Below are 16,305 nucleotides of genomic sequence, written 5' to 3'. Positions count from 1 at the left end.
TTATTTTTGTTATTTTTTTCCCGAGATCACGAGATAACATGTAGTTTGAAATTGAGACATTAGGAGATACTATTAAGTTTTAAATGGAGACATTAGGAGATAACATGTAGTTTTAAATGGAGACATTAGGAGATAACATGTAGTTTTAAATGGAGACATGAGGAGATAACATGTAGTTTTAAATGGAGACATTAGGAGATAACATGTAGTTTTAAATGGAGACATTAGGAGATAACATGTAGTTTTAAATGGAGACATGAGGAGATAACATGTAGTTTTAAATGGAGACATTAGGAGATAACATGTAGTTTTAAATGGAGACATTAGGAGATAACATGTAGTTTTAAATGGAGACATAAGGAGATACCATGTAGTTTTAAATGGAGACATTAGGAGATACCATGTAGTTTTAAATGGAGACATTAGGAGATAACATGTAGTTTTAAATGGAGACATTAGGAGATACTATTAAGTTTTAAATGGAGACATTAGGAGATAACATGTAGTTTTAAATGGAGACATGAGGAGATAACATGTAGTTTTAAATGGAGACATTAGGAGATAACATGTAGTTTTAAATGGAGACATTAGGAGATAACATGTAGTTTTAAATGGAGACATTAGGAGATAACATGTAGTTTTAAATGGAGACATGAGGAGATAACATGTAGTTTTAAATGGAGACATTAGGAGATACCATGTAGTTTTAAATGGAGACATTAGGAGATAACATGTAGTTTTAAATGGAGACATTAGGAGATACTATTAAGTTTTAAATGGAGACATTAGGAGATAACATGTAGTTTTAAATGGAGACATGAGGAGATAACATGTAGTTTTAAATGGAGACATTAGGAGATAACATGTAGTTTTAAATGGAGACATTAGGAGATAACATGTAGTTTTAAATGGAGACATTAGGAGATAACATGTAGTTTTAAATGGAGACATTAGGAGATAACATGTAGTTTTAAATGGAGACATTAGGAGATACTATTAAGTTTTAAATGGAGACATAAGGAGATACTATTAAGTTTTAAATGGAGACATTAGGAGATAACATGTAGTTTTAAATGGAGACATTAGGAGATACCATTAAGTTTTAAATGGAGACATTAGGAGATAACATGAAGTTTTAAATGGAGACATAAGGGAGATACCATGAAGTTTTAAATGGAGACATTAGGAGATAACATGTAGTTTTAAATGGAGACATTAGGAGATAACATGTAGTTTTAAATGGAGACATTAGGAGATAACATGTAGTTTTAAATGGAGACATTAGGAGATACCATTAAGTTTTAAATGGAGACATTAGGAGATAACATGTAGTTTTAAATGGAGACATTAGGAGATAACATGTAGTTTTAAATGGAGACATTAGGAGATACTATTAAGTTTTAAATGGAGACATGAGGAGATAACATGTAGTTTTAAATGGAGACATAAGGAGATACTATTAAGTTTTAAATGGAGACATAAGGAGATACCATTAAGTTTTAAATGGAGACATTAGGAGATAACATGTAGTTTTAAATGGAGACATGAGGAGATAACATGTAGTTTTAAATGGAGACATTAGGAGATAACATGTAGTTTTAAATGGAGACATTAGGAGATAACATGTAGTTTTAAATGGGGACATTAGGAGATAACATGTAGTTTTAAATGGAGACATTAGGAGATAACATGTAGTTTTAAATGGAGACATTAGGAGATAACATGTAGTTTTAAACTGAGACATTAGGAGATACCATTAAGTTTTAAATGGAGACATGAGGAGATAACATGTAGTTTTAAATGGAGACATTAGGAGATAACATGTAGTTTTAAACGGAGACATTAGGAGATACCATTAAGTTTTAAATGGAGACATTAGGAGATAACATGTAGTTTTAAATGGAGACATTAGGAGATAACATGTAGTTTTAAATGGAGACATTAGGAGATAACATGTAGTTTTAAATGGAGACATTAGGAGATAACATGTAGTTTTAAATGGAGACATAAGGAGATACCATTAAGTTTTAAATGGAGACATTAGGAGATAACATGTAGTTTTAAATGGAGACATTAGGAGATAACATGTAGTTTTAAATGGAGACATTAGGAGATAACATGTAGTTTTAAATGGAGACATTAGGAGATAACATGTAGTTTTAAATGGAGACATTAGGAGATAACATGTAGTTTTAAATGGAGACATTAGGAGATAACATGTAGTTTTAAATGGAGACATTAGGAGATAACATGTAGTTTTAAATGGAGACATTAGGAGATACTATTAAGTTTTAAATGGAGACATGAGGAGATAACATGTAGTTTTAAATGGAGACATAAGGAGATACTATTAAGTTTTAAATGGAGACATAAGGAGATACCATTAAGTTTTAAATGGAGACATTAGGAGATAACATGTAGTTTTAAATGGAGACATGAGGAGATAACATGTAGTTTTAAATGGAGACATTAGGAGATAACATGTAGTTTTAAATGGAGACATTAGGAGATAACATGTAGTTTTAAATGGGGACATTAGGAGATAACATGTAGTTTTAAATGGAGACATTAGGAGATAACATGTAGTTTTAAATGGAGACATTAGGAGATAACATGTAGTTTTAAATTGAGACATTAGGAGATACCATTAAGTTTTAAATGGAGACATGAGGAGATAACATATAGTTTTAAATGGAGACATTAGGAGATAACATGTAGTTTTAAACGGAGACATTAGGAGATACCATTAAGTTTTAAATGGAGACATTAGGAGATAACATGTAGTTTTAAATGGAGACATTAGGAGATAACATGTAGTTTTAAATGGAGACATTAGGAGATAACATGTAGTTTTAAATGGAGACATTAGGAGATAACATGTAGTTTTAAATGGAGACATAAGGAGATACCATTAAGTTTTAAATGGAGACATTAGGAGATAACATGTAGTTTTAAATGGAGACATTAGGAGATAACATGTAGTTTTAAATGGAGACATTAGGAGATAACATGTAGTTTTAAATGGAGACATTAGGAGATAACATGTAGTTTTAAATGGAGACATTAGGAGATAACATGTAGTTTTAAATGGAGACATTAGGAGATAACATGTAGTTTTAAATGGAGACATTAGGAGATAACATGTAGTTTTAAATGGAGACATTTTTTTTTTTTTTTTTTGTATACAAGATCGAGGCTCGTGAAAGAGCGAACATTAATCACACAGAAAGACAAACAGACACATAAAACAAATAACATCGGGAGCGGTAGACAAGATGGGGAGAGAGGGGGAAGGACACAAACACAACATTTGAGAGCAGGGACCGAGAGACATGGAGACATCGAGAGATCTGTGGGAGGGAGAGGGCTTTGGGGGGGAGGCATGTGAAGGGGGGGAGGCATGTGAAGGGGGGGAGGCATGTGAAGGGGGGGGGGGGGGTGGGAGAGGTATAAACATATGGACACTGCCAGGATTTCCAGGAAATAAGTTGGAATTTCAAACAAGGTGGATCTGGGGTGAATTAGTGGGGGTAGAAAAGATCAAGGTTATGGATGGGGGAAGATAAGAGATGGTGGTGAACAGCTGTTTTAAAGACCTGGAGGGAGGAGAGGGATTGAAGGGAGTGTGGGAGTTTGTTCCACAGGCGGGAGAAAAGAGGAATGAAAGAGTGAAGGTGAGCAGAGAGCCGAGATTTCGGCAGTTTAACCATCAGAGGGTTGCTGGCAGATCTTGTGCGACCTGTAGGAATATTTGGGGGACAGAGCACAGAGAGAGCTGGGGGAGCAAGGCCGGAGAGGAGTCGGTAGAAGACAGAAAGACCACCTACCTGCCTGCGGTGAGTGAGTGAAAGGCCCTCAGAGATAGCTTCATCGCGGGAGATTCCAATGATTTTGAAAGCTTTGGATTCAACAGCGTGAAGCCGAGCCAGGTGTGAGACAGGAGCACCAGCCCATAGGGGAGAACAGTATTCCATTGAGCTGCGGATGAAAGCCTTGTAAGTGGTGAGGAGCTCAGGTGTGCCGAGGAAGGACTTCGCACGACGGAGGATGCCCAGTCGGCGACTGGCTTTGGAGGCCAGCTTGGAAATGTGGTTTTCCCAAGAAAGATCATGGCAGATAGTGAGACCCAAAAGCTTGAGTGACAGAACTTCTTGGAGAGGATTGTTGAGAAAGTAGATGGGAGGGTTGTCCAGTCGATCTTTTCGGAGAGATTAGGAGATAACATGGAGTTTTAAATGGAGACATTAGGAGATAACATGGAGTTTTAAATGGAGACATTAGGAGATAACATGGAGTTTTAAATGGGGACATTAGGAGATAACATGTAGTTTTAAATTGAGACATTAGGAGATAACATGTAGTTTTAAATTGAGACATTAGGAGATACCATTAAGTTTTAAATGGAGACATGAGGAGATAACATGTAGTTTTAAATGGAGACATAAGGAGATACCATGAAGTTTTAAATGGAGACATTAGGAGATAACATGTAGTTTTAAATGGAGACATTAAGAGATAACATGTAGTTTTAAATGGAGACATTTGGAGATAACATGTAGTTTTAAATGGAGACATTAGGAGATACCATTAAGTTTTAAATGGAGACATTAGGAGATAACATGTAGTTTTAAATGGAGACATTAGGAGATAACATGTAGTTTTAAATGGAGACATTAGGAGATACTATTAAGTTTTAAATGGAGACATGAGGAGATAACATGTAGTTTTAAATGGAGACATAAGGAGATACCATGAAGTTTTAAATGGAGACATTAGGATATAACATGTAGTTTTAAATGGGGACATTAGGAAATAACATGTAGTTTTAAATGGAGACATTAGGAGATAACATGTAGTTTTAAATGGAGACATTAGGAGATAACATGAAGTTTTAAATGGAGACATTAGGAGATAACATGTAGTTTTAAATGGAGACATCAGGAAATAACATGTAGTTTTAAATGGAGACATTAGGAGATAACATGTAGTTTTAAATGGAGACATTAGGAGATAACATGTAGTTTTAAATGGAGACATTAGGAGATACCATGTAGTTTTAAATGGAGACATTAGGAGATAACATGTAGTTTTAAATGGGGACATTAGGAAATAACATGTAGTTTTAAATGGAGACATTAGGAGATAACATGTAGTTTTAAATGGAGACATTAGGAGATAACATGTAGTTTTAAATGGAGACATTAGGAGATAACATGAAGTTTTAAATGGAGACATTAGGAGATAACATGTAGTTTTAAATGGAGACATTAGGAAATAACATGTAGTTTTAAATGGAGACATTAGGAAATAACATGTAGTTTTAAATGGAGACATTAGGAAATAACATGTAGTTTTAAATGGAGACATTAGGAGATAACATGAAGTTTTAAATGGAGACATTAGGAGATAACATGAAGTTTTAAATGGAGACATTAGGAGATAACATGTAGTTTTAAATGGAGACATTAGGAGATAACATGTAGTTTTAAATGGAGACATTAGGAAATAACATGTAGTTTTAAATGGAGACATTAGGAGATAACATGTAGTTTTAAATGGGGACATTAGGAGATAACATGTAGTTTTAAATGGAGACATTAGGAGATAACATGTAGGAGATAACATGAAGTTTTAAATGGAGCCATTAGGAGATAACATGTAGTTTTAAATGGAGACATTAGGAGATAACATGTAGTTTTAAATGGGGACATTAGGAAATAACATGTAGTTTTAAATGGGGACATTAGGAGATAACATGTAGTTTTAAATGGGGACATTAGGAGATAACATGTAGTTTTAAATAGGGACATTAGGAGATAACATGTAGTTTTAAATGGGGACATTAGGAGATAACATGTAGTTTTAAATGGGGACATTAGGAGATAACATGAAGTTTTAAATGGAGACATTAGGAGATAACATGGAGTTTTAAATGGAGACATTAGGAGATAACATGTAGTTTTAAATGGAGACATTAGGAGATAACATGTAGTTTTAAATGGAGACATTAGGAGATAACATGTAGTTTTAAATGGAGACATTAGGAGATAACATGTAGTTTTAAATGGAGACATTAGGAGATAACATGTAGTTTTAAATTGAGACATTAGGAAATAACATGTAGTTTTAAATGGAGACATTAGGAGATAACATGTAGTTTTAAATGGAGACATTAGGAGATAACATGTAGTTTTAAATGGAGACATTAGGAGATAACATGTAGTTTTAAATGGAGACATTAGGAGATAACATGTAGTTTTAAATGGAGACATTAGGAGATAACATGTAGTTTTAAATGGAGACATTAGGAGATAACATGTAGTTTTAAATGGAGACATTAGGAGATAACATGTAGTTTTAAATGGAGACATTAGGAAATAACATGTAGTTTTAAATGGGGACATTAGGAGATAACATGTAGTTTTAAATGGAGACAATAGGAGATAACATGAAGTTTTAAATGGAGACATTAGGAGATAACATGTAGTTTTAAATGGAGACATTAGGAGATAACATGAAGTTTTAAATGGAGACATTAGGAGATAACATGTAGTTTTAAATGGGGACATTAGGAGATAACATGTAGTTTTAAATGGAGACAATAGGAGATAACATGAAGTTTTAAATGGAGACATTAGGAGATAACATGAAGTTTTAAATGGAGACATAAGCAGATAACATGTAGTTTTAAATGGAGACATTAGGAGATAACATGAAGTTTTAAATGGAGACATTAGGAGATAACATGTAGTTTTAAATGGAGACATTACGAAATAACATGTAGTTTTAAATGGAGACATTAGGAGATAACATGTAGTTTTAAATGGAGACATAAGGAGATACCATTAAGTTTTAAATGGAGACATTAGGAGATAACATGTAGTTTTAAATGGAGACATAAGGAGATACCATTAAGTTTTAAATGGAGACATTAGGAGATAACATGTAGTTTTAAATGGAGACATAAGGAGATACCATTAAGTTTTAAATGGAGACATTAGGAGATAACATGTAGTTTTAAATGGAGACATTAGGAGATAACATGTAGTTTTAAATGGAGACATTAGGAGATAACATGTAGTTTTAAATGGAGACATTTTTTTTTTTTTTTTTTGTATACAAGATCGAGGCTCGTGAAAGAGCGAACATTAATCACACAGAAAGACAAACAGACACATAAAACAAATAACATCGGGAGCGGTAGACAAGATGGGGAGAGAGGGGGAAGGACACAAACACAACATTTGAGAGCAGGGACCGAGAGACATGGAGACATCGAGAGATCTGTGGGAGGGAGAGGGCTTTGGGGGGGAGGCATGTGAAGGGGGGGAGGCATGTGAAGGGGGGGGGGGGGTGGGAGAGGTATAAACATATGGACACTGCCAGGATTTCCAGGAAATAAGTTGGAATTTCAAACAAGGTGGATCTGGGGTGAATTAGTGGGGGTAGAAAAGATCAAGGTTATGGATGGGGGAAGATAAGAGATGGTGGTGAACAGCTGTTTTAAAGACCTGGAGGGAGGAGAGGGATTGAAGGGAGTGTGGGAGTTTGTTCCACAGGCGGGAGAAAAGAGGAATGAAAGAGTGAAGGTGAGCAGAGAGCCGAGATTTCGGCAGTTTAACCATCAGAGGGTTGCTGGCAGATCTTGTGCGACCTGTAGGAATATTTGGGGGACAGAGCACAGAGAGAGCTGGGGGAGCAAGGCCGGAGAGGAGTCGGTAGAAGACAGAAAGACCACCTACCTGCCTGCGGTGAGTGAGTGAAAGGCCCTCAGAGATAGCTTCATCGCGGGAGATTCCAATGATTTTGAAAGCTTTGGATTCAACAGCGTGAAGCCGAGCCAGGTGTGAGACAGGAGCACCAGCCCATAGGGGAGAACAGTATTCCATTGAGCTGCGGATGAAAGCCTTGTAAGTGGTGAGGAGCTCAGGTGTGCCGAGGAAGGACTTCGCACGACGGAGGATGCCCAGTCGGCGACTGGCTTTGGAGGCCAGCTTGGAAATGTGGTTTTCCCAAGAAAGATCATGGCAGATAGTGAGACCCAAAAGCTTGAGTGACAGAACTTCTTGGAGAGGATTGTTGAGAAAGTAGATGGGAGGGTTGTCCAGTCGATCTTTTCGGAGAGATTAGGAGATAACATGGAGTTTTAAATGGAGACATTAGGAGATAACATGGAGTTTTAAATGGAGACATTAGGAGATAACATGGAGTTTTAAATGGGGACATTAGGAGATAACATGTAGTTTTAAATTGAGACATTAGGAGATAACATGTAGTTTTAAATTGAGACATTAGGAGATACCATTAAGTTTTAAATGGAGACATGAGGAGATAACATGTAGTTTTAAATGGAGACATAAGGAGATACCATGAAGTTTTAAATGGAGACATTAGGAGATAACATGTAGTTTTAAATGGAGACATTAAGAGATAACATGTAGTTTTAAATGGAGACATTAGGAGATACCATTAAGTTTTAAATGGAGACATTAGGAGATAACATGTAGTTTTAAATGGAGACATTAGGAGATAACATGTAGTTTTAAATGGAGACATTAGGAGATACTATTAAGTTTTAAATGGAGACATGAGGAGATAACATGTAGTTTTAAATGGAGACATAAGGAGATACCATGAAGTTTTAAATGGAGACATTAGGATATAACATGTAGTTTTAAATGGGGACATTAGGAAATAACATGTAGTTTTAAATGGAGACATTAGGAGATAACATGTAGTTTTAAATGGAGACATTAGGAGATAACATGAAGTTTTAAATGGAGACATTAGGAGATAACATGTAGTTTTAAATGGAGACATTAGGAAATAACATGTAGTTTTAAATGGAGACATTAGGAGATAACATGTAGTTTTAAATGGAGACATTAGGAGATAACATGTAGTTTTAAATGGAGACATTAGGAGATACCATGTAGTTTTAAATGGAGACATTAGGAGATAACATGTAGTTTTAAATGGGGACATTAGGAAATAACATGTAGTTTTAAATGGAGACATTAGGAGATAACATGTAGTTTTAAATGGAGACATTAGGAGATAACATGTAGTTTTAAATGGAGACATTAGGAGATAACATGAAGTTTTAAATGGAGACATTAGGAGATAACATGTAGTTTTAAATGGAGACATTAGGAAATAACATGTAGTTTTAAATGGAGACATTAGGAAATAACATGTAGTTTTAAATGGAGACATTAGGAAATAACATGTAGTTTTAAATGGAGACATTAGGAGATAACATGAAGTTTTAAATGGAGACATTAGGAGATAACATGAAGTTTTAAATGGAGACATTAGGAGATAACATGTAGTTTTAAATGGAGACATTAGGAGATAACATGTAGTTTTAAATGGAGACATTAGGAAATAACATGTAGTTTTAAATGGAGACATTAGGAGATAACATGTAGTTTTAAATGGGGACATTAGGAGATAACATGTAGTTTTAAATGGAGACATTAGGAGATAACATGTAGGAGATAACATGAAGTTTTAAATGGAGCCATTAGGAGATAACATGTAGTTTTAAATGGAGACATTAGGAGATAACATGTAGTTTTAAATGGGGACATTAGGAAATAACATGTAGTTTTAAATGGGGACATTAGGAGATAACATGTAGTTTTAAATGGGGACATTAGGAGATAACATGTAGTTTTAAATAGGGACATTAGGAGATAACATGTAGTTTTAAATGGGGACATTAGGAGATAACATGTAGTTTTAAATGGGGACATTAGGAGATAACATGAAGTTTTAAATGGAGACATTAGGAGATAACATGGAGTTTTAAATGGAGACATTAGGAGATAACATGTAGTTTTAAATGGAGACATTAGGAGATAACATGTAGTTTTAAATGGAGACATTAGGAGATAACATGTAGTTTTAAATGGAGACATTAGGAGATAACATGTAGTTTTAAATGGAGACATTAGGAGATAACATGTAGTTTTAAATTGAGACATTAGGAAATAACATGTAGTTTTAAATGGAGACATTAGGAGATAACATGTAGTTTTAAATGGAGACATTAGGAGATAACATGTAGTTTTAAATGGAGACATTAGGAGATAACATGTAGTTTTAAATGGAGACATTAGGAGATAACATGTAGTTTTAAATGGAGACATTAGGAGATAACATGTAGTTTTAAATGGAGACATTAGGAGATAACATGTAGTTTTAAATGGAGACATTAGGAGATAACATGTAGTTTTAAATGGAGACATTAGGAAATAACATGTAGTTTTAAATGGGGACATTAGGAGATAACATGTAGTTTTAAATGGAGACAATAGGAGATAACATGAAGTTTTAAATGGAGACATTAGGAGATAACATGTAGTTTTAAATGGAGACATTAGGAGATAACATGAAGTTTTAAATGGAGACATTAGGAGATAACATGTAGTTTTAAATGGGGACATTAGGAGATAACATGTAGTTTTAAATGGAGACAATAGGAGATAACATGAAGTTTTAAATGGAGACATTAGGAGATAACATGAAGTTTTAAATGGAGACATAAGCAGATAACATGTAGTTTTAAATGGAGACATTAGGAGATAACATGAAGTTTTAAATGGAGACATTAGGAGATAACATGTAGTTTTAAATGGAGACATTACGAAATAACATGCAGTTTTAAATGGAGACATTAGGAGATAACATGTAGTTTTAAATGGAGACATTTGGAGATACCATTAAGTTTTAAATGGAGACATTAGGAGATAACATGGAGTTTTAAATGGAGACATTAGGAGATAACATGTAGTTTTAAATGGAGACATTAGGAGATACCATTAAGTTTTAAATGGGGACATTAGGAGATAACATGTAGTTTTAAATGGAGACATTAGGAGATAACATGTAGTTTTAAATTGAGACATTAGGAGATAACATGTAGTTTTAAATGGAGACATTAGGAAATAACATGTAGTTTTAAATGGAGACATTAGGAGATAACATGTAGTTTTAAATGGAGACATTAGGAGATAACATGTAGTTTTAAATGGAGACATTAGGAGATAACATGTAGTTTTAAATTGAGACATTAGGAGATAACATGTAGTTTTAAATGGAGACATTAGGAAATAACATGTAGTTTTAAATGGAGACATTAGGAGATAACATGTAGTTTTAAATGGAGACATTAGGAGATACCATTAAGTTTTAAATGGGGACATTAGGAGATAACATGTAGTTTTAAATGGAGACATTAGGAGATAACATGTAGTTTTAAATGGGGACATTAGGAGATAACATGGAGTTTTAAATGGAGACATTAGGAGATAACATGTAGTTTTAAATGGGGACATTAGGAGATAACATGTAGTTTTAAATGGAGACATTAGGAGATAACATGGAGTTTTAAATGGAGACATTAGGAGATAACATGGAGTTTTAAATGGAGACATTAGGAGATAACATGTCGTTTTAAATGGAGACATTAGGAGATACCATTAAGTTTTAAATGGAGACATTAGGAGATAACATGTAGTTTTAAATGGAGACATTAGGAAAAACATGTAGTTTTAAATGGAGACATTAGGAGATAACATGAAGTTTTAAATGGAGACATTAGGAGATAACATGGAGTTTTAAATGGAGACATTAGGAGATAACATGTAGTTTTAAATGGAGACATTAGGAGATAACATGTAGTTTTAAATGGAGACATTAGGAGATACCATTAAGTTTTAAATGGAGACATTAGGAGATAACATGTAGTTTTAAATGGAGACATTAGGAGATAACATGTAGTTTTAAATGGAGACATTAGGAGATAACATGTCGTTTTAAATGGAGACATTAGGAGATAACATGTAGTTTTAAATGGAGACATTAGGAGATAACATGTAGTTTTAAATGGAGACATTAGGAGATAACATGTAGTTTTAAATGGAGACATTAGGAAATAACATGTAGTTTTAAATGGAGACATTAGGAGATAACATGTAGTTTTAAATGGAGACATTAGGAGATAACATGTAGTTTTAAATGGAGACATTAGGAGATAACGTGTAGTTTTAAATGGAGACATTAGGAGATAACATGTAGTTTTAAATGGAGACATCAGGAAATAACATGAAGTTTTAAATGGAGACATCAGGAAATAACATGTAGTTTTATATGAACAAAGATCAGAAGACAACATGTAGTTTTAAATGAAGATAAATCAGGAGACAACATGTAGTTATATATGAACATCAGCATATAACATGTAGTTTTATATTAACCACATAAGGAGATAACAGGTAGTTTCAATGAAGAGAAATCAGGAGATAGCATGCAGTTTGATATGAATGACATCAGGAGATAACATGCAGTTTTATATCAATAACATAAGGAGATAACATGTAGTTTTATATCAATAACATAAAGGCGATAACATGTAGTTTTAAATAAATAACATCCGCACTTTGATGAGCAAACAATTGAATGTTACTTCCGTTTTCCCTTAAGATCACCATCACGTCATGATGTCATTGTGCTTATACGTCATCGATCTGTTACGATCCCCATCAACAATCGTGTGCTCAACCTCACCTGACAAACACATTCCTATCTGCCTCCCCCACAACTCCTCAATTATCATCCCAAACCATCCCCACAACTAGTCAATGATCGTCCCAAACCATCACCACAACAACTCAATGATCGTCCCAAACCATCCCCACAACAACTCAATGATCGTCCCAAACCATCCCCAGAACTCCTCAATTATCGTCCCAAACCATCACCACAACAACTCAATGATCGTCCCAAACCATCCCCACAACTAGTCAATGATCGTCCCAAACCATCACCACAACAACTCAATGATCGTCCCAAACCATCCCCACAACTCCTCAATTATCGTCCCAAAAAATCCCCACAACTACTCAATGATCGGACCAAACCATTCCCACAACTCCTGAATTATCGCACCAAACCATCCCCACAACTCACTCACTGGGACTGACACAATCTGTCAATTTCCCAACCCAGATATCAGTCAATGGAGCATCTCCTCTTCCAGACTTGGTTATGACCAACTTCCCTGCAAATGTCTGCTGCTCTTCTTCTGCTCCAATCGGTTCTTCTGATCATTTCCTTGTTAAAGTGGACATCTCTCTGGCCATTCTCAGAGAGCCTCCTCAGCGCCTACGATTCTGGCATTTCACTCAGGCCAACTGGCATGGTCTTCAAGCAGCCATCAATCATCTGGACTGGTCTCCCATCTCTACCGCCTCTGACATCAACTCATCCTGGGAATTCTTCCAAAGTAAACTGCTCTCTCTCTCATGCACAGATTTATCCCATCTCTTCTTCAGTTGTCTTACCCTTCCTCCTGTCCATGGAACACGGAATCTTGTGGTGACACAGTTGCCCTGAAACAACTTGCCTTCTCCTCCTGGAAGGCAAATCCAACGGAAGGCAATCTCATTTCCTTTCACAAAGCTCGGAAAAGTGTGTCTACCCTCAGGAGAGCCAGGAAACAATATCTCTCTACTCTGAAGATTGAACTCTCAAACCTGTCTCCCTCTTCCAAATCCTGGTGGCATCTGGTCAAATCTGTTTCTGGTGTTTGTTCCCCCTCCATCCCCTCAAATGGCTACACAGCTGACTCCGCACATGAAAAAGCTGAATGCCTCAACTCTGTGTTTGCCTCATAATCTTGTGTCCTGAACCCATCTCTCTCTGTACCCACCTTACCCAGTCGAACCCAGCTGCTCTTGGACGCTGTGTCCTTCTCTCCTGACAAGGTGGCTAAGTTTCTGTCAATCCTCGACTCTGATTCAGCAACTGAACCAGACGGCATCAGCCCACAGTTCCTAAAATCCTGCTCTGCCGCTCTTTCACACACTCTCTCTGTTCTCTTCACCCTCTCTTTTGCTCAAGGTCAACTGCCATCAGCTTGGAAAACAGCCAACATTACCACTCTCCACAAAAAAGGTGCAAAAACAGATCTTTGCAACTACAGACCAATCAGCCTGCTCCCAATTATCAGCAAAGTCATGGAATCCATCATTGCTTCCGATATCAAATCCTTCCTCTTCTCCAATGGCAAGATCTCTGATCATCAATTTGGATTCAGACCAGGTCATTCTACTCTGGACATACTGCTTCTGCTGTCTCAACAATGGATGGAGGTCCTCAATGTCAAACAGGAAATTAGAGCCGTCTCCCTTGATATATCACGTGCCTTCGATACGGTCTGGCACCCCGCTCTGCTCACCAAACTCTCCTCCTATGGTATCCATGGAAATCTCCTCTCTGGTCGTGGTGAACATGTCGCCCCGAATGGATTTCTCTCATCTCCCATGCCTGTTAAGGCTGGAGTTCCCCAAGGCAGTGTTCTGGGCCCTGTGCTTTTTCTGGTCTTCATCAATGATCTCTCCGATTGCGAAAGATGATGGGAATAGAGCCTGTGATTGATGCTGTGAAGAGGAACAGGTTGAGATGGTTGGTCATGTGTTGAGGAAGGATGAAAGTGACTGGTTGAGAAGAGTGATGGAAATGAATGCAGAAGGAAGTAGAGGACGGGGAAGACCGAGAAAGACTTGGCTAAAGATGGTGGAAGAAGAAATGCGGGCAAGGGGGTTAACAAGGAGAGATGCAGAAAATAGGGCAAAATGGAGAAGATTGTCATGGGGACCGCAAGGCTAACCCCCGCTCTAGCAGGGAAAATGGCCTTAAAATGCATGTTGTTGTTGTTGTATCAATGATCTCTCCGACTCTGGAAAATCCTCTCTATCTCTTTGCTGATGGCTCCACTCGTTGCCGCTCCATACCTCATCCCTCAGATCAGCAGTCTGCAGCCTCCCCACTCTCTGCAGACCTGGACAAAATCACAGACTGGTCAAACAAGTAGAACATGCCTTTCAATCGTGACAAATCTCACACTCTCACTATGTCTCTCCGAAAAGACTGTCTGGACAACCCTCCCATCTACTTTCTCAACAATCCTCTCCAAGAAGTTCTGTCACTCAAGCTCTAGGGTCTCACAATCTGCCAAGATCTTTCCTGGGAAAACCACATTTCCAAGCTGGCCTCCAAAGCCAGTCGCCGACTGGGCATCCTCCGTCGTGCGCCCCATCGCCCCATCGTGCGAAGTCCTTCCTTAGCACAGCTGAGCTCCTCACCACATACAAGACTTTATTCCGCAGCTCAATGGAATACTGCTCTCCCATCTGGGCTGGTGTTCCTGCCTCACACCTAGCTCTGCTTCATGCTGATGAAACCAAAGCTTTCAGAATCATTGAAATCTCCCGCGATGAAGCTAACTCTGAGGGCTTTTCACTCACTCACCGCAGGCAAGTTGGTGGTCTTGCTGTCTTCTACCGACTCCTCTCTGGCCGAGCCCAGCCCTGCCTGCGCTTTGTCCCCCAAATACTCTTACAGGTCGCACAAGATCTGCCAGCAACCTTCTTCTGGTGAAACTGCCAAAATCAAGACTCTCTGCTCACCTTCACTCTTTCATTCCTCTTTTCTCCCACCTGTGGAAGAAACTCCCTCACTCTCTTCAATCCCACTCCTCCCTCCAGGTCTTTAAAACAGCTGTTCACCACCATCTGTTATCTTCGCCCATCCAAAACCTTAATCTTTTCTACCCCGGTTAATTCACCCCAGATCCATTTTTCTGAAATTCCGACTTCTTTCCTGGAAGTCCTAGCTGTGTCCACGTGGTTTTTACCTCTCCCACCCCAACCCCTCTTCCCACGACCCCTCCCTTCCACAGATCTCCCGACGTCCCTGCTCTCAAATGTTGTGCTTGTGTGCTTCCTCCTCTCTCCCCATCTTGTCTCCCGCTCTCTTTATTATGTCCTGTGTCCGTTTTTTTTTTTTGGCATTCATGTTTAATAGCTCTTACACGAGCCTCGATCTTGTAACCAAAAAATTTAAAAAAACCAAACCATCCCCACAACTACTCAATTATCGTCCCAAACCATCCCAACAACTGCTCAATTATCATCCCAAACCATCTCAACAAATACTCAATTATCGCCCCAAACCATCCCCACAACTACTCAATTATCGTCCCAAACCATCCCCACAACTCCTCAATTGTGGTCCCAAACCATCCCCACAACTCCTCAATTATCGTCCCAAACAATCCCAACAACTTCTCAATTATCGCCCCAAACCATCCCCACAACTCCTCAATTATCGCCCCCAAACCATCCCCACAACTACTCAATTTATCGTCCCAAACCATCCCCACAACTCCTCAATTGTGGTCCCAAACCATCCCCACAACTCCTCAATTATCGCCCCAAACCATCCCCACAACTCCTC

General features: G+C 37.2%; 1 protein-coding gene across 5 annotated transcripts in view; it reads right to left on the bottom strand.

Annotated features, from left to right (window-relative positions):
• Nucleotides 1-16,305, bottom strand: part of LOC137426687 (ADP-ribosylation factor-binding protein GGA1) — a 66,761-nt gene that overhangs the window by 42,909 nt on the left and 7,547 nt on the right. The window lies entirely within an intron of this gene.

Source organism: Myxine glutinosa, chromosome 5, assembly GCF_964187855.1.
Source record: "Myxine glutinosa chromosome 5, kmMyxGlut1.1, whole genome shotgun sequence".
Lineage (NCBI taxonomy): Eukaryota > Metazoa > Chordata > Myxini > Myxiniformes > Myxinidae > Myxine > Myxine glutinosa.
The sequence above is the reverse complement of the archived record's forward strand: the minus strand, read 5'-3'. Positions and strand labels throughout refer to the sequence as shown.